This window comes from Dromiciops gliroides, chromosome 4, assembly GCF_019393635.1.
Source record: "Dromiciops gliroides isolate mDroGli1 chromosome 4, mDroGli1.pri, whole genome shotgun sequence".
In the NCBI taxonomy this organism is placed as follows: Eukaryota; Metazoa; Chordata; class Mammalia; order Microbiotheria; family Microbiotheriidae; genus Dromiciops; species Dromiciops gliroides.
The window spans coordinates 131,675,868-131,703,253 of NC_057864.1; the positions used below are offsets into that span (position 1 = coordinate 131,675,868).

The following is a 27,386-nucleotide window of genomic DNA, read 5'->3' on the forward strand; positions in this document are numbered from 1 at the left end:
AAGCCTATAAAGCAGAAGAATAAATTGGTTAAAAGGCAGTTGGATTCCATTCTGTCCCATGAATGTTTAGCAGCGTTATGAAGACATGAGCATATTGTCATACTTCAATGAGCTCCAGCCTCACTACTTGGTATCCTTAATTATTTTCAAGGTCATTTCTTTTTCAGATACCAGGCCAAGCTAGGAAATGTCAAGTAGTCTGTAAGTATAGAATAGGTTCCTAGTTCTCATTGTCATTTTATCTTTCCATAAAATACTGTTTTTGTCTCTCCTGACTGTGACCAGTTAGGAAGCTTAAGAGTCAGAATACTTTGTAATTTTAGAAATATTACATCCATTGTCTGTCCTCTAACCAGAAGTCCTCCAAAGATCTTTTCAAAGTAGAAAGAATTACAAAAATAATGACACAGTCTGAGAACATGGACTTTTAGAGCTTCCTGTTAATAATAGCGATGAGAGTGATTAACCATGCAATAGGTAGCTAAAAATAAGATAAATATAATTGAGGCATACAGAAGAAGTAATTACATACCCAGCTCCTAGGCCACTTAGTAGAGATACAGAATAAGCCATTTGAATTCCACCATTGTAACTGAAGAGCTCTCTTCCTTGCATATCTCAAATCACAATGACCACAGTGGTCTTCCAGCTGGGTTTGTAATGAGATTACCTATGTCAAACCACAAGACCATTAGATATTAGAGGCGTAGGAATGTAATATAGCTCAAGTCTTATTTCTTTAAGTTCTGTTGAGAAGCAGCAAGACATTCTGAGTCAAGTCAGGAAGGCCTAGATTTCAAGTTTTCCCTTTTACACATATTGAATATATGTATGTGTTTGCGTGTATGTATTCATTCATTCATTTATTTACTTATGTCTTACCATATACCATTTAGCCTTTAGACAATGCTCAAAGAATATAAGTTACAGAGGAGTTAAGATGAGATTTCAGGTTGAAAGGGAGAGTAAATAAATCATATTACAGCTAATGACAGTGCACAATTTTGACATTCCTTGCTGACATATTATGGTGGGTTGTAGTAATTCTCAACTAGGCATTTCATACGCCAACAAAGAAATTTTATGTTACCTTTAGGACTTTCTGCCAAGTCCTGATACTTGAAAAGTGCCAGTTTCTTATAGTGGACCAAACACCCTGGCATCATTAAGGTTGTGTAGATAATACACAGAATAAATGTTGTAGATCTTTAAAGTTAATAAATATAAAATCAGCTATTAACTTAAAAACAATATGAGATTGACTGTGCCATCAAAGTTCTGAGAATAAGCCAGTGGAGCAAATGTACAAAAGAAATGCTAAGTCTCAGCTCTCAAACTTGATTTCATTAACTTAACCCAATATATTTGATTACTTTGACTTTCCATAACTATGCCCAGTCAGTCTCTGATTAGAACTCCAGATAATGCTCCTGACAGAATGTGACCCGTGGCTGCTGGGTGATTGGAAAGGTCACTTGGAGTGAGGTGACCTGAATTCATGCCTTAATGCCAGTCCTTAATAACTGGGTGACATTCAATGAGTCACTAACCTTTCTGAAGCTCAGGTTCATAGATGGTGAATTTACAACTCAGAAAGGACCTCAGAGCTCATCTAGCTCCACCATCTCATTTTACAGATGAAGAAGCTAAGATACCAGAGAGATTCATTCATTGGCCCAAGGTCATAGAGGTTCTCTGACTCCAAATTCAGTGTCCTTTCCATGGTACCCCCCTCATCTATAAAGTCTACCTAATGATACTTGTACTCACTGCTACCTCATAGGGTGGAGGTGAGGGAACTTCATTAATTTTCTTAAATTGAGCTGTTGAGTTAGTCAAAGGCAGATTAATTTAAGTAGTCAAAGGTTTTGCCCTCTGTGTAAAATTACTCTGTAGCCCACTTGATGTGCACCATCCAGAATGTTCTCTTCTAGATTGCCTTTTTCTCACATTACTGCTCAACTTGTCATTTCTTCTCTGTAGCTTTACCCAGCTGCTTCCTGCCACTCACAAAATGGAGCAGCATTGAAATAGGCAAATCTCTAGGAAGATGAGCTCATTCATCCCCCCTTCCCATTCACTTGTAAGATCCTTGAGGGCAGTAACTGCCTTTTGCTTCTTTCTGTATCCTAAGCCCTTAGCACAGTGCCTTGCACATAGTAGGCACTTAATAAATGTTGATTGATTGAACTTGAAACACATGTTTCTAAATGTTTTCTGTTTGCAAGTTACTGTTCTAAATACTTTCAGGGATGCAAAGATTATTGAGATATGACCCCTATCTTCAAGGGGTTTATAGTTTAGTATGAGATAAATATGGGGCAGGTAAGTGGTACAGTGCATAGAGTGCTAGTCCTGTATTTAGGAAGACCTGAATTCAACTTAAGTCTCAGACTCTTATTAGATGTATGGGCAAGTCATTTAACCCTGTTTGCCTTAGTTTCTCATCTGTAAAATGAGCTAGAGAAGGAAATGTCAAACCACTCTAGTATCTTTGCCAAGAAAACCCCAAATGGAGTCATAAGGAGTTGGACATAACTGAAACAACTGAATAACAACAGTAAATGAGATAAATATAGCAATCACAAATCTGGGATTTTCAAGAAACTACTGATTTCAAGAAAAGAAAGTATATTTGCATTTTATTTTTAAATTGATAACTTTTCTTAACATCACAATCATTTCCAGATATTCTTTTTGCCCTCTTTGAGCCCTTTGGTAACAAATAAAAACAATTAGGCATAAACAGTCAGCCAAGCAACCAAGTCTGATAATATATTCTTGTATTCCACACCATTAAGTTACTGCACTTTTCTACCAAGAGATAGAATTTTTGTTGCATCCTGTCTTCTCTGGAAGCAAAACTGTTCATTTGAGTTGATTAGAGTTTCAGCTGCTTTTGAGGGATGTTTTCATTTACATCATTGTGTATGCTCTATTCTTGGTTTGGCTTTCTTTGCCCTGTACCGTTTCTTTGCTACTACAAAAACAAAGCCCAGATCTTAAGTACAGAATAAGTTCTGAGTGACCCAGACAGGTTCCAGGGAAGGTTAAAAACAATTGACAGTCCATAGCTCTCTTAGTCGTCGGTTTCTCTGAATTCTTTATCCTGGTCTTTTCTTTTAGCATAATAATATTCGATTGCATTCACATAACATAATTTGCTCAACCATTCTCAGTTGATGGGCACCCACTTTATTTCTAATTGTTTGCTATCACAAAGAATACTGCTATGAATATTTTATAATATATGATACTAGAAAGCACCCTTTTAAAAAGATATATTTCATTTTTGTATTACCTATATATCCAAATGTATCCCTCCCAGAAAAAACCCAACATTACCTATAAAGAACAAAAAAAGAAGAAAAAACCCAGATCAATAAAACTAACTGACATCATTGAAAAATTCTAATATCATATTTAGTATCCTCCATACATAGTCCCTTAATGCTGCAAAGAGGCAGGAAGAGGTGATGTCTACTATTTCTCCTTTGTGTCCCAGCTTGGTTATTAAAATTTCTCACCATTCAGTTCAGTTGTTCTTTACATTTACATTAGTATGTTGTTTTCCCATTTTGGCTTACTTCTATTTGTTCTAATTAATACAGTCTTCCCATGCTTCTCTTATTCATCATAGAGGGCAGCTAGGTGGCACAGAGGATAGAGCATTGGGCTTGCAATCAGGAAGACTCATCCTCATGAGTTCAAATCCAGCCTCAGATACTTACTAGCTATGTGACCCTGGGCAAGTCACTTAACTCTGTTTGCCTCAGTTTGCTCATCTATAAAATGAGCTGGAGAAGGAAATAGCAAACCTCTCCAGCATCTTTCCCCAGAAAATCCAAAATTGGGTCACAAAGAATTGGACATAGTCATCATTTCTTATAGCATAATAATATTCCATTAGATTTGTGTGCTATAGTTTCTTTCGCCATACCTCAATTAATATATACATCAGCTTTGTATTCAGTCCTTTGTTAGAAGAAAGGTGCCCCTTGCTCTGTTTTGGTATATACAAATCCATTCTTTTTTGTTATCAACCTCCTCACAATGGATTCTCTCAGTCAAATGGTATGAACACTTCAGTCACTTGCTCAGCAAGATTTCTGATGGCTTTACAGAATGGTTGGACCAAGCCCATCAAGAGTGCAGTAGTGTGCCCACCTTTCCACAACCCTACCAACGTTGACCACTCTTCTCTTTCATCATCCTTGTCAATTTGCTGGGTATGTAATGAGGTCTCAGAATTGTACTGAGTGACTTTTTGCATTCTTTCCTGTGGTTGTTAATGATCGGTAACTGTTCTTTTGAGGACTGTTTGCTCATACTCTTTGACCACCTGTCTATTGAGGAGAAAGTGCCCTTTTAATGATACTTTGCCAAAGGAATTTCTTTTTGCCAGACTATATATCTTGATTTTTGGTTGGGAAATGTCAATACGCATGAGATAAGATATGTACCCCCAAAACTTTAATACTGGCATAACATCAGAGCTGCAATGGAATTTATCAACCCTCTTCTTTTACAGATGAGGAAAATGAAGGCTTCGGGAGGTTAAGTGACTTGCCTGAGATCACACAGCTAGAAAGTGTCAGAGCCTGGATTTGTAGCCAAGGCTCCTAATTTCCTGTCCAGTACTGCATGAGTGACATCATGCTGTCTTTCATAGTACAGAATATCATTCATAACTGTAATTTGAAACTGCTTTCTTTTCTTTCTTTCTCTTCCTTCCTTCCTTCCTTCCTTCCTTCCTTCCTTCCTTCCTTCCTTCCTTCCTTCCTTCCTTCCTTCCTTTCTTAACAGCTAAGATTCACCTAGAATGTAAGCTCCTTTGAGGCAGGAAATGTCTCAGAAGGTCATAGATTTTAGAGCTAGAAGGGACATTAGAGGCTCTCAAGTCTAATCCCCCCATTTTACAGATGAAGAAACAGGTATAGAGAGCTTTAAGTGACCTGCCCAGGGTCAAACAGCTCTCAGCAAGCATCCGAGGTGAGTTCTGAATCCTGCTCATCCTCATTCCAACTCCAGTGCTCTGGACTTTGTCCATTGTGAATCTTCCTTTTGTGTTTTTGTCTTCCTCCATTAGCTTCTAAGCTCCTTGAGGGCAGGACTGTCTTTCTTATTTGCATCCTCAGTGCTTAGTGCACAACAGGAATTTAATAAATGTTTATTGACTACTACTGACCATTGACTTAACCTCTGTCTCAATTTCCTCAATTGTAAAGTGAGGATCATAATAGGACTTACCTCTCAGGGTTATCATAAGGATCAAATGTGATCATCTTTGTAGAGTATTTAGCCGAGTAATTACTTAATAAATACTTGTTTCCTTATGTTCTCAGGACCAGCCACAGCGCCTTGCACATGGTAGACACCAAAGACCTACTTGTCAAGGCTCTTGCAGTTTTAGAATCCCTTTGTCTCTTTTTATCGGTGTGGTGTTAGAGAGCTCTCTCATCCGATTCCCATGACTGATAGTGACTAGAAAAAGAAGCAGTGGTACCGTGGATCCTTTTCTACATACACCCTCTTGATTTCACTTTCAGAGCCCAGGCCACAAGACATATGCTATAACGCCATATACAGAGGAGTCCTAAAACTTCACCCTATCACCTATGTGTGGACAACCAGGTTGACAGAATCCTTATGAGAAAGGAGACTGGCTGGATCTTGCCATTTGACAGACGGTAGACCATGAGACCAGACCTTTAGGGCCAGAGCCTTCAGAGTGGGCAGCCTTGACCTCCTTTGAAAAGCACTCTTACAGGCTAGCATTTGCTGTGTACTTCTCATCCCTGACCAGACAATCCTCTCCATGCAGCTTCCCATTTGACTTGCATCAGGTGCTCTAGGTGTCTCCTTTCTTCAGGGCAGCCCCTAGTTTGCCTTCTGCTCCCTCCCTTCATCGATCCCCAAACCTCTGTCCATCAGTCTCCAGTCTCATGGCTTACCTCCCTTAGTCACTCAATGCAATCAATTAGTGGGGAATGTAGTCCTTTCCCACAACTTCTATACCTCTTACATCCTGGCCCATGGTTCCTGAGAAATGTAATCACTCCCCTCTTTATCCACAGCTATTAGAGAAAGGTGAACAATTCCATTTAAGTTGCAAACCATCTCTGATGTTTAGGTAGATGCAGATGTGCTTCTAAGTGAATACCACCAGGTGGCATTTGGCTGCTGAGGAACCTTCCTGGGAATATTTATGCAAAGAAGGGCTGGGGATCAATGGGTAAAGGGAGTAAGGGACGTCATACAATTGGGTGACAGGTCCTTCTTGTCAAGTGGTCCCTTTAGGGTTATCTGATATGAATGTCGTAACATCTCTGTATCATATAGCCTTAATGCTGACATGGGCATTGTCTCCTATCAAATCTCCATTACCTTAAAGGTGACCTCCTGCATTGCCCAGTGGTCCTTGGTGATTTTTCTGTGGCTAAGGCTCTCATAGACAGTACAGTATAGGGGCCAGAGACTGTGGGGTCACATAGTCTAGCAGATCTATATTCCAACCTGCCTCTGGCAAATGCTGGCCATGTAACCTCTCAAGTGCTTGGTGCAATTCTCAGACTATAAATTGCAGAGAAGGTGGTATAGAAAATCGTTTACTGGGAGCTCCCCACACTGAGGAAATAACAGCTCTAATTTAAAACACCCCCCACAAAACAGGCTTTATCCATGGCAGTCATTTCATGTTCACGGCCCTTTTGATGTGCAGAACATCTCTCTGTTCATCTTGCCCAGCCTGCCATAATAATTGGACGTCACACCTCTCTGCATAGTCAGTATACATTTATTAATTAACTACTGTATACAACGGAACACCATGTTAAGTACTTAAGCAGGTAAAGTTTAGAGTGGACCTCAGTGCATTCCCTACTGGAAATTACTGTCCAACTGGGAAATATGGCACATACTAACTTTAACTTGGGTCTTGGTCTTCATCACACACCTACCGATTCCATGCCCAGGGAATCACGGGACAGTATTAGCAGCTAACTGCCAGTCTGAGGCTGGCTAATGACCTTGGTCAATCAAAGAAGCAGCCTTTTGTTATAGTGCCACCTACTGTCCACTGTGTGTAAGTTACCAGTGAGATTTTTTTTTTTTTTTTTTGCAAACCAGTTTGAGAATTATTCCAAATGTCAGATAACACCAAGTAGCAAACAGAGTCTCACAGTTATATCGACTACTACTATTTTATGAAATGTCAGCTCAGGACATTTTCTTAATCATGAAATTTGGTTTTGCTAGCTCTGCTAAAATTATAAAGGGAAATATAACACCATATTTACCTTTTTTTTTTTTTCTCGGAGGAAATGCTACAAAACTGTATTATAAATTTTTAAATTGTCTTCTAGCATAAACCAACACAACAAGTGTTGGAAAGCAGTTATGTTGTCTAAGGATGAAAAATGAGGCTTTAAAAAAGTTAGTAAATTCAGGTTTCTGCCATATAATATAATAGAGGAAATTGGCCACTTTGCATACCCTGTGTATTTCATGGATGAGATTCTCATCTGCTGAAGAGAAAGAGTGAGAATTTAAAATAATAACCCATATAGATAAAGTAGCTGATGTTGGTATCACTCCAGGAATTTCCTATAGGTTCCTGATATTAATAATGAAAAGACGCCTAGGAAATCATATCTCTTGTGCTGAAACTTTAAGCAACACTAGGAGAACAAGTCAATATAATGACTATCTGAAAAACGTTTTGAAGACAATAGGGCAATGCTAACAATCAGTCTGGCTCCGTATTGATTTTGCATTCTGTTGTATTAGGTCAGAGTAGGAGAAGAGGATAGGGGTGAATTACCCTGGCTTTAGAATATATTTTTTCTCTTTTTCTCCAGATCACATGGTATATCACTATAGTACAGTAGAAAAGGCACTGGACTTCTAGTTAGAAAAACCTAGGCTCTATCATTTACTTGATTGACCTTGAGCAAATCACTTGAAACTCTTTGAATCTAAATTTATTCATCTGCAAAGTGAGAATAATAAGATGCACTGCCAGGGCAGCTAGATGGCGCAGTGGTTAAAGCACCGGCCCTGGATTCAGGAGTACCTGAGTTCAAATCCGGCCTCAGACACTTGACACTTACTAGTTGTGTGACCCTGGGCAAGTCACTTAACCCCCTATTGCCTGCCTGCAAAAAAAAAAAAAAGATGCACTGCCTCATAGGGTAGTTGTACAGAAAGTACTTTAAGATTTACAAAGTGTTCAATAAATGTTGTTACTACTATTCTACAAAAATGGGAATAATGTTACTTGTGTTATAGGGGTTTCATTGAGGCATGGAGGATTGAAGCCTGGGGGTACTAAAAGGAAAAAAATGAAAGGAAAGCTGAACTGCAGCAGAAGAGGGAGAGATCAGGAAGAGTCATTACAGCCTTTTGGGAGTATGAGAGCAGAAGACATGGGCTGATGCTACTGGTTATACCCACCTCTTCAAGATCTGAGGGAATTTCTCTTCCCCATAACTACAAGTAATATACACTGTAATATACCCTATTGCTTCTTTTACTTAAAGATTTCTTGCGTCCTAATTTTTGCCTCAGACATTAAGTTGCTAGGGCTAAGATGAAGATAAACGAAAATTTTAATTAGGTCAGAGAACCAAACTTCTGTCTCTAAATGTTAGGAATTTTCTCAAGTGGGGGCTCTGAGCTATTGTGATTGTATTAATAACTTTTCATTGGGTATAAACTTTATAAAATAGAGACCACATAGACTTGAAGGATATGGTATTGCTCACAAAAGTGAACTAATTGGCATAATAATAACATTTGTATAGCTCTTTAAGGTTTGCAAATTTACATATTTTTATCTTATTTGGTCCTTGCCACAGCTCTATAGGAGAGGTATTATTATTATTCCCCTTTTACAGATGAGGAAGCTGATGCTGAGAGAGGCTTGCCCAGGGTCACACAGCTAAGTAAGCATCTGAGGTATGATTTTAAACTGGGTCTTCTTTACTCCAAGTCCAGCACTCAGGGCCACCTAACTGCCTTATTATATGATATGGCTGATTAAATCTCCAGAGAGAAAAAGGATAAAGATTTGAAGGCAATGACCAGAGAAAAGATCACACCTTAAATTACTCCCTAGTGAGGAGATAGGGGAGGCCAGGGAAGGATTCAGTTCTGCTTCTATCCACCAGAGATAGGGAGAATTAAGTGCCAACCAACTCTATCTTCCCCAGTGACATCCCACCAGTATTACATTTATTTTATCTCCCCACAGGGTTGTTGTGAGGATCAAATAATTATAGGATTTTTGAGCTAGGAGAAACCAGTGCAACCTCTTGATTTTATAAAGGAAGAAACAAGGTCGTAGTGCTGTATGTATCTTTTCAAGGTGACGTAGATAGTAAGCAGCAGAGCTAAAATTTGAGCCTAAGCTTCTGGACACCACATCCAGTGGACATTTTACTATATCTTCCTGCTATATGTGAAATTTTTGTTACACAAATGTAAGTTAGCATTTTTATGTAAAAATATTATCTAGAACAAGGACCTCAAGCCCAATACCCTTGTGATTGTTCAGGCTGCAGCTCAAAAAGTCCCTTTGTCCTGAGGTCTCAGGTTCTCCTCAATTGGTTCTCTTGGATACCAAAATTGTTAGTTTTAGCTCTGCATAAAACAAGCATAAAATTGGAGTTTGAAACCTTTGAGATAATGCAGCAATACGGTATGGAGATTTTATACAATAGTTCATCCTTGGCATAGTACGGAAATCATTGAACTTGAGTCAGTAATGTAATGGTCAAATTCCATTACAACCAAAATCTTTGTGTATGTGTGCATAATGTGTATGTGTATAAAGATTTCCAACCTCTCTATGGTTCTCCATTTATTATAAGATTTATTTGATATAAAAAATTCCAGCAAAATGAAATTTGGAACATCCCTTGGAATTTATTCTATCATCTTTTATTCAAAATATATATATGTATATATATATAAACATATTCATACCCAGGTATGTACATATAGGCACACCTATGTACAAACATGTAAATATATTTGAGAGGTCATGTTGGGGTGGCGAATAAGAGCTGGCCTTACAGTTAGGAACCAATCTAACATAAAAGACTAGGTTGTAAAGCATTTTAAATGCTCAATGGTAGAATTGATATTGGATTCTTGAAGTAATAAGGAACCACTGAAGGTTAATGGGTGGATAGACAAGATGGACAGACCCATGTTTGGGGACAATTACTTTGGTAAAGGAATAGAAGATGGATTTAAGAGAATTGAGGGAGGGGGACCAATTAGATGCTATTGTAGTTGCCCAGGCAAGAAGTGATGAGGGCCTGAACTAGAGAGGAGACTGACTATAGAGAAGGAAACTTATACAAGAGATGGTGATAATAGGCGCAGTGGATAAAATCCTGGCCCTGGATTCAGGAGGACCTGAGTTGAAATCTGACCTCAGACACTTGACACTAGCTGTGTGACCCTGGGCAAGTCACTTAACCTTCATTGCCCAAGAGAGAGGGGGGGAGAGGGAGGGGAAGGTTGATGACAATATGGCAGTAGATTAGATATATGGGGTTAGAGCTTCAAGATAACACTGCAGTTACTGCCCTGGGTTATTATGAGGATGGTGGTGACCTTCACAGTGGCAGAGAAAATCATATGGATCAGTTTGCAGGGAGAGAGAATTCTGTTTGGGACATGTGGATTTTGAGAAACCACAGAGACATCCAATTTGAAACATCTAGCAGACAGTTGATGTTGTGGGCTTGGTGCTCAGGATAGAGGTTTGGGCTGGATGTATAGAACTGGGAGTCAGGAAGACCTGACTTGAACTTCTACCTCTGCTACATATGGTTGGGTGACCCTGGGCAAATCTTTCAACCTCTCCATGTCCCAGGCTACTTTCTTAGACGATATTTTGTAAGGTGCTAATCTTCATTGATAGAGGGAATTCTTTGGGAGCTCCTGAAACAAATATAATCATAATGTTGGCCCTGCAAAGCTTCTATCTAGCTGTGTCTATATCTGCATTTATATTTATGTCAATATCTGTATTTATATATCTATACCTACGGCTATAGCTATATATTTTTTGTTTGTTTGTTTTGGTGAGGCAATTGGGGTTAAGTGACTTGCCCAGGGTCACACAGCTAGTAAGCATCAAGTGTCTGAGGTCGGATTTGAACTCAGGTCCTCCTGAATCCAGGACCAGTGCTTTATCCACTGTGCCACCCAGCTGCCCCTATAGCTATATATTTTTTCTGTCTTTTTTTTTTTTTAGTGAGGCAATTGGGGTTAAATGACTTGCCCAGGGTCACACAGCTATTAAGTGTTAAGTGTCTAAGGCCAGATTTGAACTCAGGTACTCCTGACTCCAGGGCCGGTGTATAGCTATATATATATATATATATATATATATATATATATATATATATATATATATATATATATATATATATTTTTTTTTTTTAAGTGAGGGAATTGGGGTTAAGTGACTTGCCCAGGGTCACACAGCTAGTAAGTGTCAAGTGCCCGAGTCTGGATTTGAACTCAGGTACTCCCAGGCCGGTGCTCTATCCACTGTGCCACCTAGCTGCCCCTATATTTTTTAATAAAAGTATTTTATTATTTTCCAGTTACATGTAGAGATAGCTTTCAGCATAAAAACATGATTAGATGCCACAGAGTAGGTGGCAATGCCTTAACCATATATGTGTTGTAAAGGCCATTAGGACCTCTTCCATCCTTATCAAGGGGAGTGCTAACCTTCTCTCCTTTCATACAACACTATAGCTATATTTTAAAGCAGCAAGGTACAATGATGCATGCAAGTAAAACTCACATAATGCTCCCAGGAATGTATTATCTCCCAGTACTTCACCACTTAAAGCATCCATGGTTTAATCATTGTGGATATATGTGTGTGTGTGCACGTGTGTGCTGTGCTAACCCAAATTTAGGGCTTCCAGAGTTGCTACAGTCAAAAGAATGGTATCACCTGCTAACCAACTTGGTGATGACTCTCTCTAAACTTAGCTAGACTGATCTGCTGAGGATGGGCATGATGTCTGTCTTTCTGACCCGTCCTCAGAACCTTTCCAATTTATTAGAACCTACCTAAGCTTATGCTCCTTCAGAATAGCCTTTGAGAATTCAGGTGCCCTGCTATGCCACAAGGAAGCATTTTAAGGGGGCTTTATTAATGTGTTATCACCAAACCACAACCCAGGCTGAACAGACACCCTGCAGCATAAGGGAGCCAATCCCAGTTGGAATCTTCATTCCTCAGTGCCCAGTGTGTGTAGTTTACTGTTCCTTTCATCAGCCCCAGCTGAAGGGCTCCTATCTTTCTCTTGAAATGGCATATCTTCTGGGCCTAAAAATAGCTAAGGAAAACACACACACACACACACACACACACACACACACACACACACACACACTCACTCACTCACTCACTCACTCACTCACTCACTTCCCCCAGGGAGACTTTATGGAGGCAGATAAGGAAAGAAAGCCATCACCGGCAAGTTGTAAGACATCCCAGAGATGTGTACTTACACAAACAGTTCCCTGATAAGGTCAGTGCCCCCAACAGTAGCGTGGTGTCCTGTGTTAGCAGTAGCATCAAACTGGGGGAAAGAAGGAGGGATGAGAAAGGAATGATTAGTGTCTCACCAGGTGGCTTAAAAAGCCTGAATTCCTTACTGCCAGAAGTTGAGGGATACCTACTGTCAGATGCTGCAGAATGTAGCAGTTTCATCCATTTCTGCACATCCTCTTGTTGCTGACCTGTGACTTTGCACCTAGCTGACATCATAGGAGTTGTCATTCTTTGCATTTCCTGGTTCTTTCCATGCCATTGTGGTTTACTCTGGGTTCATTGATCTGGGGTTGCCTGACTTATCAATAGGAATATAGACTCTCCAGTTCTCACATTGATTGTCCCTTTACCCCTACTCTGCCTCCTCTGGGGAAAATTGCTAGTTGTAGAATTACTAATTATGGAAAAGGCTATGAGCCTGTAATCTGAGTTCTCTCCAGCAAGGGAGAAATTAAAAAATGAATTAACATGAATCAGGTATGAACCAAGTAGTTTATTCCCACATAGAAAATGGAATAGTAAGCAATAAAGAATCATAGAATGATTAGAACTGAATCTAGTATCTTCTCACTACTAGTACAATAACTTGGGCAAGCTAATATGTAAGCCTTGTTGGGACATAAGCAGTTTTTGTAAGACTATAATTTAGCCATTTCACATTTCACCTTTGCATGGTCTGATCAAACACCAGATGGGATCTTCTGTCCATGACCTCCCTTTCCAAGGGCAATTTCTTTCTTTGTTACAAACCGGATCCTTCTCCTGCTGTTGCTGACACAACCACTCTGGTGGATGCTGCTGTTGTTACTGGCACTCTTAGGTTTTCTAGGTCCTTCTACTGTTCACAAGGTGTGTACCAGATGATAGGAAGCAGAAAGGGAGGGGTAAGGCATCCAGGGGCCTCCAGTATGACTGGCTAGTTAAGTTCACCCTCTATCTAGAGAACAGGGGCTTGAATGGCCCCAGCTCTACCATTACATCAGGGTAAGGAAGGACTCTTTCTTCTCCCACTTTGCAATTGGAGTCACATCAAATAGCTGTTTCCAGTAGACCCATGAGCTAGACTCTGCCTCTTCTTCTACTGGGCATGGCGTCTTACATCTTTTTCATCTTAACAATCAGTGATGTTGATGAGGGTAGGGAATGGGGTCTTTTAACACTAGAATCAAGCTTAAGCCCTTTTCAGCTTGTTGCTGATTTGTAAACAGATCCCTCATGTGCTTATTGGACAAGTCATAGACACTCTTAAAAGACATTAGTTGAGGGGGCAGCTAGGTGGTACAATGGTTGGAGCACCGGCCCTGGATTCAGGAGGACCTGAGTTCAGGTCCGGTCTCAGACACTTGACACCTACTTAGCTGTGTGATTCTGGGCAAGTCACTTGGCCCCCATTGCCCCGCAAAAAAAGAAAACAAAAACAAACCAAAAAACCAACAAACAAAACAGTAGAAAAAAAAAAAGAAAGAAAAAGACATTAGTTGATCTAAAGTGGTTTGAAAAAACCACCTTATGTATTGACAAAGTTCTTGCTTTTGCTCCTCTGGCACTATAAACAGACTATAAAGCCCTTCAATCATGTACACCAAAGGCTAATATCTGCACTGGACTACTCCTGTCAATCATGGATGAGCAGGTCAGGGTGCCCACCAATCTAGGATTAATAGGGCCATTTGGAAAGATTTGGAAAGAGACTTGCTTTTAGAACATACATACACACACACACACACACACACACACACACACACGGTAAGAGAAAGGAAAAATCTTTAGAGTCTTCAAGGCTCCATAGTATACTAGTCTTTGGCTCCCAGATCTTTGTCATTAGCTCGAATTCTATAAGTTCAAAGGCATCATCCCTTCAGCTGCTTCTTGCCTTGAGTTTCCAAACAGCTACAGTAGCAACAACAACGAAACAGCAGGTCATTTTAAAATAATCTTATTTCCTTTTTTTTTTTTTGACAGGATTACTAAACTGGTAGATCAGAAGAATGCTGTAAATATAGTTTAATCAGATTTGATAAAAATGGCTCATCCTATTCTTGTGGAAAAGATGGAGAGATGTGGACTAAATAATTATAAATTAGATGGATTTGGAACTGGTTGAACGATTGGATCAGAGTGTTGTCATTAATGATTTAATGTCACCTTCACAGGAGGTTTCCACTGGAGAGCCCCAGGGACATTTGCTATTTAACATTTTTATTATTGACTTAGATAAAGGCATAGATAGGATGTTCATCACATTTCAGTTGATCCACAACTGGGAAGAAAAGCTAACACCCTTGGTCACTGACAGAAACCAAAAAAATATATAAATATCCTGATAGGTTGGAGCATTGGGTTGAATAAATAAAACAAAATTCAGTAGGGCTATGCAAGGTTTTAAACCTGGGTTCAAAAAATAAGCCTCATAAATGAAAGATGGGGGAGGAGGTAAGTTTGTCTAAAAAAGGTCTGGGGAGGGGTTTAGTTGATGGTAAATCAAGTGTAAATCAGCAGTGCGATGTGGCAGCCTAAAAAGCTAGTGCAGAAATGAGGTGATTTGACATTCTCTGTACTCTGTCCTGGTCACCACATAGAGAGTATTATGTAGCTCTGAGTATCCCAGTTTAAGGAGAACAGTGAAAAGTTGGAAAATATATATATACACACACACATATGTATACATATATATATGGAAAAGGAACAGCAAGTTTTATATAATAGATTTGCAGTCCCACGTGCAATCACCTTTTTTATTATACTATATTATGGAAATGCTTGTTTTATTCCATAAATTAAAAATAAAATAAATTAATGTGAAAAAAGAGGGCAGCCAAGGTGACAAAAGACATTAAGTCTAGTGATGTGTGAGGAGAAGTTGAAGGATCTGGGCATGTGTAGCTTTCAGAGAAGAAGGCTCTAGTGGGGTGGGGTGGGGGTGGGGCATGATAGCTGTCTTCGGGTATTTGAAGATGGGGAGGGATTATATTTGTTGTGTTAGGCTTCATAGGGCAGACCTAAAAAGCAAAACGGGTGGAAGCTTTATTGTGGTTCAGCTGTTTTTCAGTCACACCCAACCCTTTATGACCCCATTTGGGGTTTTCCTGGCAAAGATACTGGAGCGGTTTGCCATTTCCTTCTTCAGTTCATTTTACAGATGAGGAAACTGAGGCAAACAGAGTGAAGTGACTTGCCCAGGGTCACACAGCTAAGTGTCTGAGGCCGGATTTGAACTCCTGAAGATGAATCTTCCTGATTCTAAGCCCAGTGCTCCACTCACTCCTCCACCTAGCTGCCCTGGGGTGTGTGTGTGGGGGTGGGGGGGTTGCTAATTTAGGCTTAGGGAAAACTTCCTAACAAGTTCAGAGTTGTCCAAAAGTGAAGAGGGCTATTTAAATAACTTGTGGGCTCCCCCTCCTCTTCATATAGACAATTGTTGCATATTTCATTGCAGAGATTCTCCCAGTGATAGATTGGACTTGATGATTACTGTTGTCCATTCCAATTCTGAATATTCTGTGACATCTATATGATGCAAAGCATCTTACATACATGATCTCATTTGATCATCACAAACAATACCACCAGTATTATTGACTCCATTTTACACATAGGGAAACTGAGGCTCAGAGGAATTCAGTAACTTGCTCTTGGTCACAAGTGTTGGCCATCTCTCTTTCCATTATGAAGTTAGGAAAGAAAAGGAATTTGCCTTTTAAACCCTCATGCGCATGCTGTCATGAGTTTTCCTCACTTTTCTTCCTCTCTCCCCATTCCCCACCCCTCTACACATTTTATTAAGGTTCAACATCATTGTTTTGTTCCTCTGGCAATAGATTATACCATCCCCAGCTGCATACAAAAGATTTCTTTTCCAGAAATAATGTACAAACTCATTGGAGATCTAGATCTTAAATTACAAGTTAGGAGTTTTTTGAGGTGAAAAAAGTACTTAGCCTCTCTACCATATTACTTTGATGTTGCTGGAATTTTTAACTCTCCTTTTCATTCTCCCCAGCCTCTGGGGAACCCTCTATTTAGATATGAGTCTCATCCTCAGCATTGGGCAGTTCCACTTCCCCTCCCTTGCCACCCTGGGCCAATTCTCCATGTACTCTTGACTCTATCCTTTGATGCTTTAACCATACAGATGAAACCCCTTCTCCCGTGATTCTACCAACTTTGCATTTCAAAGCCTACTCCTCAGGTCTAAGAGCATGCCCAAGCAGCCCAGCTGTGATGTCGTCACTATAGCTCCCTCAGATAACAATTTAAAAAATCTTTTTCCCCTGAATTTTGGTCACCCAGGAACACAGCCATTTATAACATCATTGCTACGGAATGGACTGCTTCTTATGTCATTATTTTAGGTAGAATTGCATTTTCCCAGAAACTACTGATGTTAGGTCAGCTTATGAGAGTAACACCTTGCATATGGGAATTTTATGGAATTGCTTCTCTGCTCCTAATACCCAGCATTGGTCAGACTTGTCCTGGAGTTATGTTCTTAGTTCTCATCTCCTTCTAAGGGAAGAAGGTGATGAATTTGGCAATGAGATCAGGGAGACATTTGAAGCCTGAAACATCAGAGTTAAGAGGATCGATTGTAAGACTTGAAGTTGTCTCTTCTGGAGAAGAGAAGGGCAAGGGCGGATTAACTGATGATATTTCTATAAGGAATGTGAAACATTATCTAAGGAGGTAATTAGTTATTTGTCAGATGATGACTATACTCAGCTGTTGCCATGGAGAGCAAGGAGGGCAGCAGAGGGGTGAGATCTTCAGCTGAAGGAACTTAAGAAATTGGAAAGTGTGGGTGGCCACACAGAATGTTTTTAAAAGCCATGCAGATAGCCAGAGACCAAGTCAGTGCAACAGATGGAGATGACTGTTCAGCTTAACACCCTGTCACTTCCCTGGTTCCAGGTCATGCCACCCTGAACCCTGTAATTCATCTCTTACTTGTCCCATCTCACACTGTTTTATGATTCTTGGGTTCATAGGCTCATTGTGATTTATAAATGGGAGGGAACTGAAAGATTGGTTAGTCAAACTCCCTTATTTTACAGATGAAGAAGTTGAGGCCCAAAATGGTTTAATGACTTACCCAGGATAAGAGGAAATAACTAGCAGAGATGTACATTAAACTCAGGTCCTCTGAGTCTAAATAACTTTCCACTGAGAAGGGAGGGAATGGACTTGGAGTACTGTTATATTCTATGAGGGATTCAAGCTACTTTAAGCAAGACTTTGCTGACAGAGGGGGCAGCTAGGTGGTGCAGTGGATAAAGCACCAGCCCTGGATTCAGGAAGACCTGAATTCAAATCCAGCCTCAGACACTTGACACATACTAGCTGTGTGACCCTGGGCAAGTCACTTAACCCTCATGACTCTGGGGGGAAAAAAAGACTTTGCTGACAGGGAGTCTAAACCTGAAAACACATAACTCTGTGACAGTAAAGGATTACCTCCTAGGACTTCATGAAGTAAGATTGCTATGAATAAAACTGGGATTTTAAAAATAGCTGTAATGCTACTACCTAAATTCAGTAAACTTATTACATCACTTTTTCTATCAGCAAGTGACACTATTTTGAATGGGTTAGGACAATATTTCAGTGAAGGCATATGCTTTGATTTATGTCAATGTGGCTTATAAACATTACTGTCCAGTAAAATGTGTCCTCTTTGTCAAGGGCTATCTTATTTTTCAATGTGTCTCTTCGGCAACCAAAGACAGTGCTGGATATATACCAGCTGTTTAGTAAATGCTTGTTCGTTGATTGTTATCATGGGTAACTTAAATTTTTTTCCCTCTGACCTGTATAAACATAATAATGTTCATTATTTTCCCAAACTCCTATGGCACCTAATTAGCATTTAATGTCAGCTTTTCTTATCTACAACAACTATTTGTTCAGTGCTTACTTTGGATAGAGTACTATAGTGGTGAATGCAAAGTTTAGATGAAAGGGTCCCTTCTCTCTGCAAATGATGGTCTATATAATATGTAAACAGATAAGTCTCAAACAAATGGATCAGTGATCTCATAGATTTAGGGGTTGCCTTCCATGGTAGAGATCCCATTCTTGCCTACTAATGTTGGGATTGGTGGGATTCTTGTCCATATTGTTTCTTAGGTTTGTCACAGGGGCTACACGGCCTTCCTTGCTTTCTCCTGACTCTGTGTGTGTGTGTGTGTGTGTGTGTTCTTCCTTCAAGAGTCAAGTTGAAATGTCAGCCACTTACCTTTTCCTTTCCTTTTTATTTGTATAGATGTTTACTTGTACACTCTGATTATATGAGATAATTCCCCTTAACCTTCCTTTCCCTTTCCTTCCACTGTATTCCTCTTCCTGCCTCTTTCCATTCCTTTCTTAAGATCATCAAGACATAATAGAACCCTGGGGGCAGTTAGGTGGCTCAGTGGATAAAGCACCGGCCCTGGATTCAGGAGGACCTGAGTTCAAATTTGGTCTCAGACACTTGACACTTACTAGCTGTGTGACACTGGGCAAGTCACTTAATCCTCATTGCCTCATGCAAAACAAACAAACAAACAAATCCTCATTCTTCCATCTTACTTTTTGACTTTGAAATTGATGTTAGGGTTGGGCTCTGAGGAACTTCTAGAAGGAAGGTCTGCCTGGTCCTGTCACTGCTTTCTTGGGAATATTGAGTGTTGTGCTATTTTAGTGTCTCAGGTACAGGCTAGAGGCTTACAAGTTTTCAGTGCTCCCAAAGTGGTCTGATCCAGGGTAAAATCTGTTTTCTGCCCTGCTGATATGAGCTTCACAAGTTGCTGACCTTTAAGTTAGGTACCTCTCCCCACTGCAGTACCTAGTATGGGTGTACTCAATGCCCTTGTATGAATCTGGGATTTCTTCTTGCCTGGTGCACAGTCTCTCCTTGGGTGCTGGAGTGCTATGTGTATAGTCTCTTCTTGGTCAGACCCATTCCCATTGTCTACAGACTTCTCTAGCTGTCTCTCTTTGTAGAGCTGGTCTGGACAAATGACCCACTGTGCCTTTTTCTGGATTTTCCCATCAAGATTCAACCTAGTGCATTTCCTAGATCTGTTTGGAGGAGTTTGTGAAGAGGAGCTCGCCACATTGCTTCCTAACATTCTGCCATCTTGGCTCCTCCCCATCTCTTTTTTTTTATCACACAGTTTTGATTATGCTTTAACTCCTCCTGCTTCAGCTTGTTGGCATCCACCATGTGCCTCCCCATGCTCTTCTATGTGATCATCACTTTTAACCTTCATTGCCAGCACCCCTTGATGATTTGAATTGAATGCCTTATCATGATAGTTCTGTTTCATGATATTTGCTTTAGTATTTCAAGTAAAGCTCTTACAGTAGTTTCAATAAGAGTTATATGGTTCACCAGGAACCCAACCGTACTGACTTGAGTGTGGTCTTGACCATTTTAGTATGCTATGCTTAAAACTATGCTTGTGTCTTCCTCTCTTGGGTTATATTTTTCTGTCTATCTTGCCTCAGATGAAACTTGAAAAGTATATTGATGAGGCATCACAGTATGGTGGAAAAGTGAAGGGTCTGAAGCCTGAAAACAGTTGGGGGCAGGGGTGACATATCCTGGCTCCAACATTTACGAGCTATAAAATGTTCAGCAAGCCTTTCAACTTATCTGAGCCTCACTTTTCTCATAGGCCAAAGGATAATAACAATCCTACCCCACCCTGGGTCATTTTGAGGAGAGTGCCCAATAAAATCCTCCAAACCACATGCAAAGGTGATCTCTTCTTGTTCACCTTTCAGAGAGAGCTGCCTTTTTGTCCCCATGGAAAATGCTCCGTGGTCTTTCCTCATATATTTTTCAGTGGCTTCACTTCATGTCAAAACGTGCTATTTTACATGTCAAGATGATTTTCTTCCCTTACTGTGTGTTTCAATAGATGCCAGTTCATGGAATGGATTTTTTGTGTGTCAGACGCATCAATTACAAACCAACAAAACTGTTTCATTTTTCACCAAGAAGGGGAAAAAGAAAAAGGTAACAAGGGAATAATGTGTCTATTTTTACCTTAAAGTAGCAGCATTCAAGAGAGATGTCTTCACTTAGAAATCAGTCATACCCTCAATTGCAGACCAGCTTGGGCTTTAATAATTCATACAGGAATGTGCTGCCCATGTGCCGATGCTCTTTGGCTTGTTACTTATTTAGAGGGCTGTTTACCTCTCCGGGTGCACCTGTAACTCCCTATTCAAGTTGTTGTCTGGATCCAGTGGAGAATAAGCCCATTAGCTAGAATAATTTTAGCATCTCAGCTTCCTCCAATCTTCAACCCAGGGGAAATTCATTGGCAACATCTTGCTTTATATGGTACATCTTTCATCTGAACCAAGGATCCAAATCCTTAATGCAGTAATCAGAGACATGTGTTCCTGGGAAACTTGAGGATTTGGAAGCCCATAATATATGAGCATATTTTTGCAGCTTCACAAAGCCTTTCCAGTAGGGTTTGATATAATTGTGATAGGCTCTTGTGTAATTAAAAACAACGATGACAGGGTAGCAGAATATACATGACAGGCATTGAGACATAGGGGCAGATGGCTAGGTTTATTGCTGTGGCAAAGTGAACATCCCATCCCTTTAAGGGGATTCTGTAGTCAATGGCCTTATTTAGTATGCGCCAAGCTGTAACTTCTCAGTATTGAAAAGGGCCCCTGAGTGCAGGAAGGGGGCATGATTGCAGACACCAACCTGAGAGAGGCAGCTTGCTACCTAGGAATTTAACCAACAAATGCTCAGAAGGAGAGAAGTCAGAATGTTGTTGCTGTTTCTGAAGCCAGAGTGGTCCATCCTGGTCCTTGTTCTTGTGACTTGGTTGAGAAGGAAGAAAGGGAGATTCAAGAAAAGATGTACCCGAATAGAGGTGCAGACTCTAAATAATCTTTAGATTCAAAAGAGACTTTATTGGTTATCTCATCTAATGCCTTAATTTCACAGATGATGATGGTGAAGCCCAGAAGGGTGATGTGAAGTGGTTTGACTTACCCTAGTTACAGATGTAAAAGTGGCAGAGGTAGGATTCAAACCCAGGCCCTTTGTCTTCCAAATCATTGCTCCTTTCCACTACCCCCAGCACCCCACTTCCTCCACTATTCTGTCAGGAAATCCGATTCTTCATGGAGGTGCTTTAAAGACTTAAAATTGGAAATTTCAAAAAGATTCAGCTCACTGAAATCCAGTTGTCATATGAGAAAAGTCTTCCTAATATCTCTCCTCATTGCCAGGTTGTTCAATGTGATATATTGTGATTTGGCCTTATTCTTAGAAACAAAGTCCTACTTCATAGCAGTGGCCTTTCTAGGGCTACTTCATTTTGTGATCAAGACAGACAGGAACCAGTGTGTTAAGGGATATTTATGTTACCTCCCAGTCACTGAGTAACGGTGGCATAATTAAGGCTTGAAAAGCATTAGCCATAACTTTCTCTAAAATGTAAATTCTTAACTATCCAGTCTATGCTTAGAGACTAATCTATTGGGAGGCAGGTAATCTATCCAGCCATTTAAAATATATTGGCAATACTGCAGAACTGCATTTTCCAATTGCTAAGCCTATTTTTAGTTGACTCAGTGTACACAAATAACTCAGAGACCTTTGCCTTAGCATTTTTGAACTTTCAAGGTAACTTGCCTCATAATAAGTGAGACAGAATGCCTTTTGCTTCATAATCAGAAACCAGCGTCTACATTTAAATATCATTAGCATCACATCATTTGGCACTGTACTAAATATGCTCTCTAAAGACAGGTCATTCTAAAAGAAAACATTCCTTGCCCTCAAGAAATATTTATACTCTGATCAATTGGTTTACTCCAAAGTTTGTATTTCATTTTAAGTGAATGCTCACTATTTGGTGGGGATACAAGGGATGCAAATGTTGTAGTGGGAAGAAAGAAGAAAGGGACAAGCATTTATTCTGTCAACTCTGTGGATGCAGCTTGTTAAAGCTCTTTACAAATGATTTCCCATTCTATTTCATGTAATCCTGTTATTCCTTTGTAATAAGGACTAGAAGTACTGAAGAGTAATCCAGTCTGGGAGTCTTTAGGGTAAAGATAGAGGGGTGTGTGTGTGTGTGTGTGTGTGTGTGTGTGTGTGTGTGCTCACCTGTGTGTATTCACTTGTGTTTGGGTGGAGAGAAAATGGACTCAACTGTGAACAGTGGAATGGGGTTTGTTTAAAAAAAAAAAAGTTTGGATTGGAGGAGAGTTGAACTAGAGCAAACCGAGATTTATAATTTGAGGCAATGTTGTGAAAAGAACATTATCTTGCTTCAGTTACCTGGGTATGTGTCTAATCCCCCTCCCCACTGCTGTCCCCTATATGAGACTTTTAAGGACCTTGAGGACAGGGTCTGTATCCTCTCTCTCTCTCTCTCTCTCTCTCTCTCTCTCTCTCTCTCTCTCTCTCTCTCTCTCTCTCTCTCTCTCTCTCTCCCCCCCTCTCTCTCCCCCCCCCTCTCTCTCCCTCTCCCTCTGCCTCTCCCTCTGCCTCCCCCTCCCCCTGTCCCTCCTTCCATCTCTCTCTCTCTCTCTCTCTCCCTCCCTCCCTCCCTCCCTCCCTCCCTCCCTCTCTCTCTCTCTCTCTCTCTCTCTCTCTCTCTCTCTCTCTCTCTCCCTCTCCCTCTCCCTCTCCCTCTCTCTCTCTCTCTTCCTCCTTCCCTCCCCTTTCTTTTTTATCCCCAGACCCTAGCACTTTCTACCTTGCACATAGTAGATACTTAATAAACATTTGATGAGATGGTAAGGTCAATGTTGCCAAGAAACTAGGAAGGAATTCAGAGGGGACAAGGGGGAGGGGGGAATTTGTGAGATTCTGAACACAAAGAACATGTAACATTTAAAACTATCCTGTTTATTCATCTATGTTCATAATTTAGCACTCTTCTTCCTTGCCCCCACACCCTTAGCCCTAATATTTAGGATTATTTTTTCCACAAAAGAATTTTCTCATAAAGAAGTGTGTTGTGTTTTTTTACAGCCATAGGAGTCATTCTGAAGGCTTGGTAGGAGCACTTGAAGAGATATAAATTACCCTGATTTCTAAAATAAAAGGGAAGCATCTGCCAGACTAGTGACACTTTGGGGAGGGGACCCCAGTGGCACATTGGCGAATCTTTTGGGTTTACTTTCTAAACATTGGCTGTAGAAACAGTTAACCATGTAACACCATTTTTTTTTCTTTTCTCCCCTTCCTCTTCCTACATTTAGTGGCAAAATAAAATAGAAATTATGTGGGTAACATGGTTTTAAAAATTGCATGCTATACTTATATTTTTTCTTGTCACCCTGACTGGAGATTTCTTGAGAAGCTCTGATATAAAAAGATACTAACAAGGGGCAGCTAGGTGGCACAGTGGATAGAGCACTGGCCCTGGAGTCAGGAGTACCTGAGTTCAAATCTGGCCTCAGACACTTAACACTTACTAGCTGTGTGACCTTGGGCAAGTCACTTAACCCCAGTTGCCTCACTTAAAAAAAAAGATACTAACAAAGGAGAAAAATGGAAGAAAAGAAGGAAACCCCACTTAGCTTACTCAACATCATATAGGGAAGACTATTTTAAGAAGGTTTGTATGTAGCTTTGAACTCAGCTCCTTGAAAGATAGAGATATAACTATATAATGTATCCATGAACTACATTTTGATCTGGTCTTAAAGATGAGGGGCCTTTTGGATTGGTTATGATGCTTTGGTTTTAAGTGGTCTTCGTGCTTACAGATTTTCAAGTAAGCCAGGCCAACATGTTGAAAGGACATAAGATCATAGACTGAGAGCTAGAAAAGAGCTTGGAAGTCATCTGATGCCTTTCCTATCTTGTATTCATTTGGTATATGCTTTTATATACATGTGTGTATGTGTATATATGTACATGTACATGTACGTGTGTGTTTATGTATGTATTTTAATCAGAGAAGTGGCTCTGTGGATAGAACACTAGACCAGGCATCAGGAAAGCCTGAATTAAAATTTAGCTTTAGATATTTACTAGCCATATGACCCTGGAAAAGTGACTTAACCCCTGTTAACCCTGTTAACTTTACTCATCTGTGAAATGGGGCTAATAATGACACTTACCTCTCAAGGTTGTTGTGAGGATCAAATGAGATAATATTTGTGAGATGCTTTGTAAATCTTCAAATATGATATAAACAGTAACTATTGCATACATACATGTTTGTATATGTTGTTTTTCAGTTGTTTTCAGTTGTGCCTTATTCTTTATGACCCCATTTGGGGTTTTCTTGGCAAAGGTACTGGAGTGGTTCACCACTTCCTTCTCTAGTTCATTTTACAGAAGAGGAAACTGAGGCAAACAGGGTTAAATGATTTGGCCAGGGTCACACAGATAGTGTGTAAGGCGGGATTTGAACTGAGGAAAATGAGTCTTTCTGACTCTAGACCTGACACTCTATCCACTGTGCCACCTAGGCAGGATTCAAAACCAGGTCTTCTGACTAAATCCAGTTTTGTAGTGTTTATCTAGAAGCAACTTTTCCGAAATGCTTGGCTTTTAATACCTTACATAGTTCTCCAAAGTCCTTATGAATGACAATGCACTGTCAGGATTTTCAGTGCTGGCCTACTGGCTTTGCAAATGCCTTCCCTTTTGTTTTCCTCCATTGTCATGTCATTTCTCAGACTTATGGGGTAAAGCCTTCTCTGCTGATAGGTTATTGGCTCCGTTTGACTTATAGTCTAGTTACTTATAATTCTGGAATGATGAGTGGACCAATAAACTCTTTTTACATACAGTAAACAGAGGAGAGAGAGCGAGAGAGTGAGAGAGTGAGAGGGTGAGAGAGAGCAAGAGCAAGCGAGCTCACGCGCGTGCGCACACACAAGCAAGCTTCACATTAACCCTTTGTTACCCCAGATCAGAACAAACTCCTGAAAGCCAAGCATTACATTTCCAGTCATCTGGAATTGTGTGAACTGGGTTGATTGGACACTTTTCTCTTTATTGCTAGGGCATATTTTGAGGGTTAGAGTGCAGATATTCTCATTGAATTTTGTATTTTTCTGTATCCAGAGTCCACAAGACAATCAATAGGAAGCTCCTTCCAGCCCCTGTTTTGAAATGAACAAGTAGTGAAATGAAATTTTTGCATGAGATCTGCTCTATATTGAGGATGTCCTCAAAGGATTAAAATTTGCTGTGGAGGAAAGGGAAAAATGATGTAATTAAATAATGCATTTCAGCACATGCTATGTGCTGGGCATATGCTAGGTGCTGGAGATACAAAGACAAAATTGAAAATTGAGTGCCAGCCTCAAGAGTTCACATTTTATGGATGTCATCATCTTTCCAGGTTTTTTGGGGGAGGCAATTGGGGTTAAGTGACTTGTCCAGGGTCACTAGTAAGTACCTGAGCCTGGATTTGAATTTAGGTCCTCCTGATTCTAGGACCTGTGCTCTATCCACTGCACCATCTAGCTGTACCATCTTTCCATTAAAAAAAAATATATATATGTATATATATTTGGAGTGGGGCAATGAGGGTTAAGTGACTTGCCCAGGCTGCCCACTCATCTTTCCATTTTTAAAGTATTGCCAAGAACTTAATTTTAGAGATCCTGAAAATATAGTCATTATTATTAAAAACTAATCATTATCAACATTCCCCAAATATGATTTTATTATTAATTGTATTAGCAGATTTCAGATAGCCCCAAAATATTATTAATGCTAATAATAAGTTAATAATGAAATAATATTCCAGAGAACTTCTAAATATTGGTCATAGTTATATTGCTATTTAATAATAATAATAATAATAATAATGTTTTTTTTAAAGCTCTCTGAAATTAAGTTCCTGGTAGTGCTTTAAAAGATGTTGGCAAGGGGCAGCTAGGTGGCACAGTGGATAGAGCACCAGCCCTGGAGTCAGGAGTACCTGAGTTCAAATCTGGCCTCAGACACTTAACACTTACTAGCTGTGTGACCCTGAGCAAGTCACTTAACTCCAATTGCCTCACTAGAAAAAAAAAATGTTGGCAAGACAATTCCAAAGGAAATGTGGAAAATGTTCTCCACATCTAGAAAAAAGAACTGTGGACTCTGAATGCAGATTGAACTATAGTTTCTACTTTTTTGTTTTTGTTTTGTCTTTTCTGAGATTTTTCTCTTTTGTTCTGATTCTTCTTTTACAACATGACTAATGCAGAAATATGTTTAATGTGATTGTATATTTATAACTTATATCAGATGGCTTTCTGTATTGGGGAGGGGAGAGGGAAAAGAGAGAGGGAGAAAAATTTGGAAGGCAAAATCTTATAAAAACAAATGTTGCAAACTATCTTTACATGTAACTAGAAAATAATAAAATACTTTTATGATTAAAAAAAAGGCTGTTGGCAACCTCCCATAGAATATAAGCTTTTGAGGGCTGGCATGATTTAAATTTTGTGTTTGTATCCCTGTGCCTAGTAAAGGGACTTGTATATAGTAGGTGCTTAATAAGTATTGAAGTGAATGGCATTGTTGAATCACTTGGCCCTCCACTTTCCCCCATGATCAATTTCAGTTCTTTGAGGATATCCTCTGTATAGAGCAGATCATACAATAATGATAAATTTCCCTGTCTTTTGGGGGGCCCTTTATTAGCATGGCTCATTGTAGGTGGCAGAGTGTAGGAGGAAGGAAAGCTAGTTCATCAATTTACATTGTGGGCTAAGTATAATGTTCACTTCAGCAGCAATGCCATGTTTAACAATGTGTTTTCATTACGATAGGCGATTTTTGTGCAACATCTTAGAGCAAGAG

General features: G+C 39.9%; 1 protein-coding gene and 1 non-coding gene across 3 annotated transcripts in view; one reads left to right on the forward strand and one right to left on the reverse strand.

Moving 5' to 3' along the window:
- SMYD3 (SET and MYND domain containing 3) overlaps window positions 1–27,386 on the forward strand; it is a 1,026,564-nt gene that overhangs the window by 460,510 nt on the left and 538,668 nt on the right. The gene's annotated exons all lie outside the window — the stretch shown is intronic.
- On the reverse strand, window positions 11,652–11,779 carry LOC122727154. The gene has a single exon (XR_006353103.1). It is a non-coding gene; the product is annotated as a U6atac minor spliceosomal RNA (small nuclear RNA).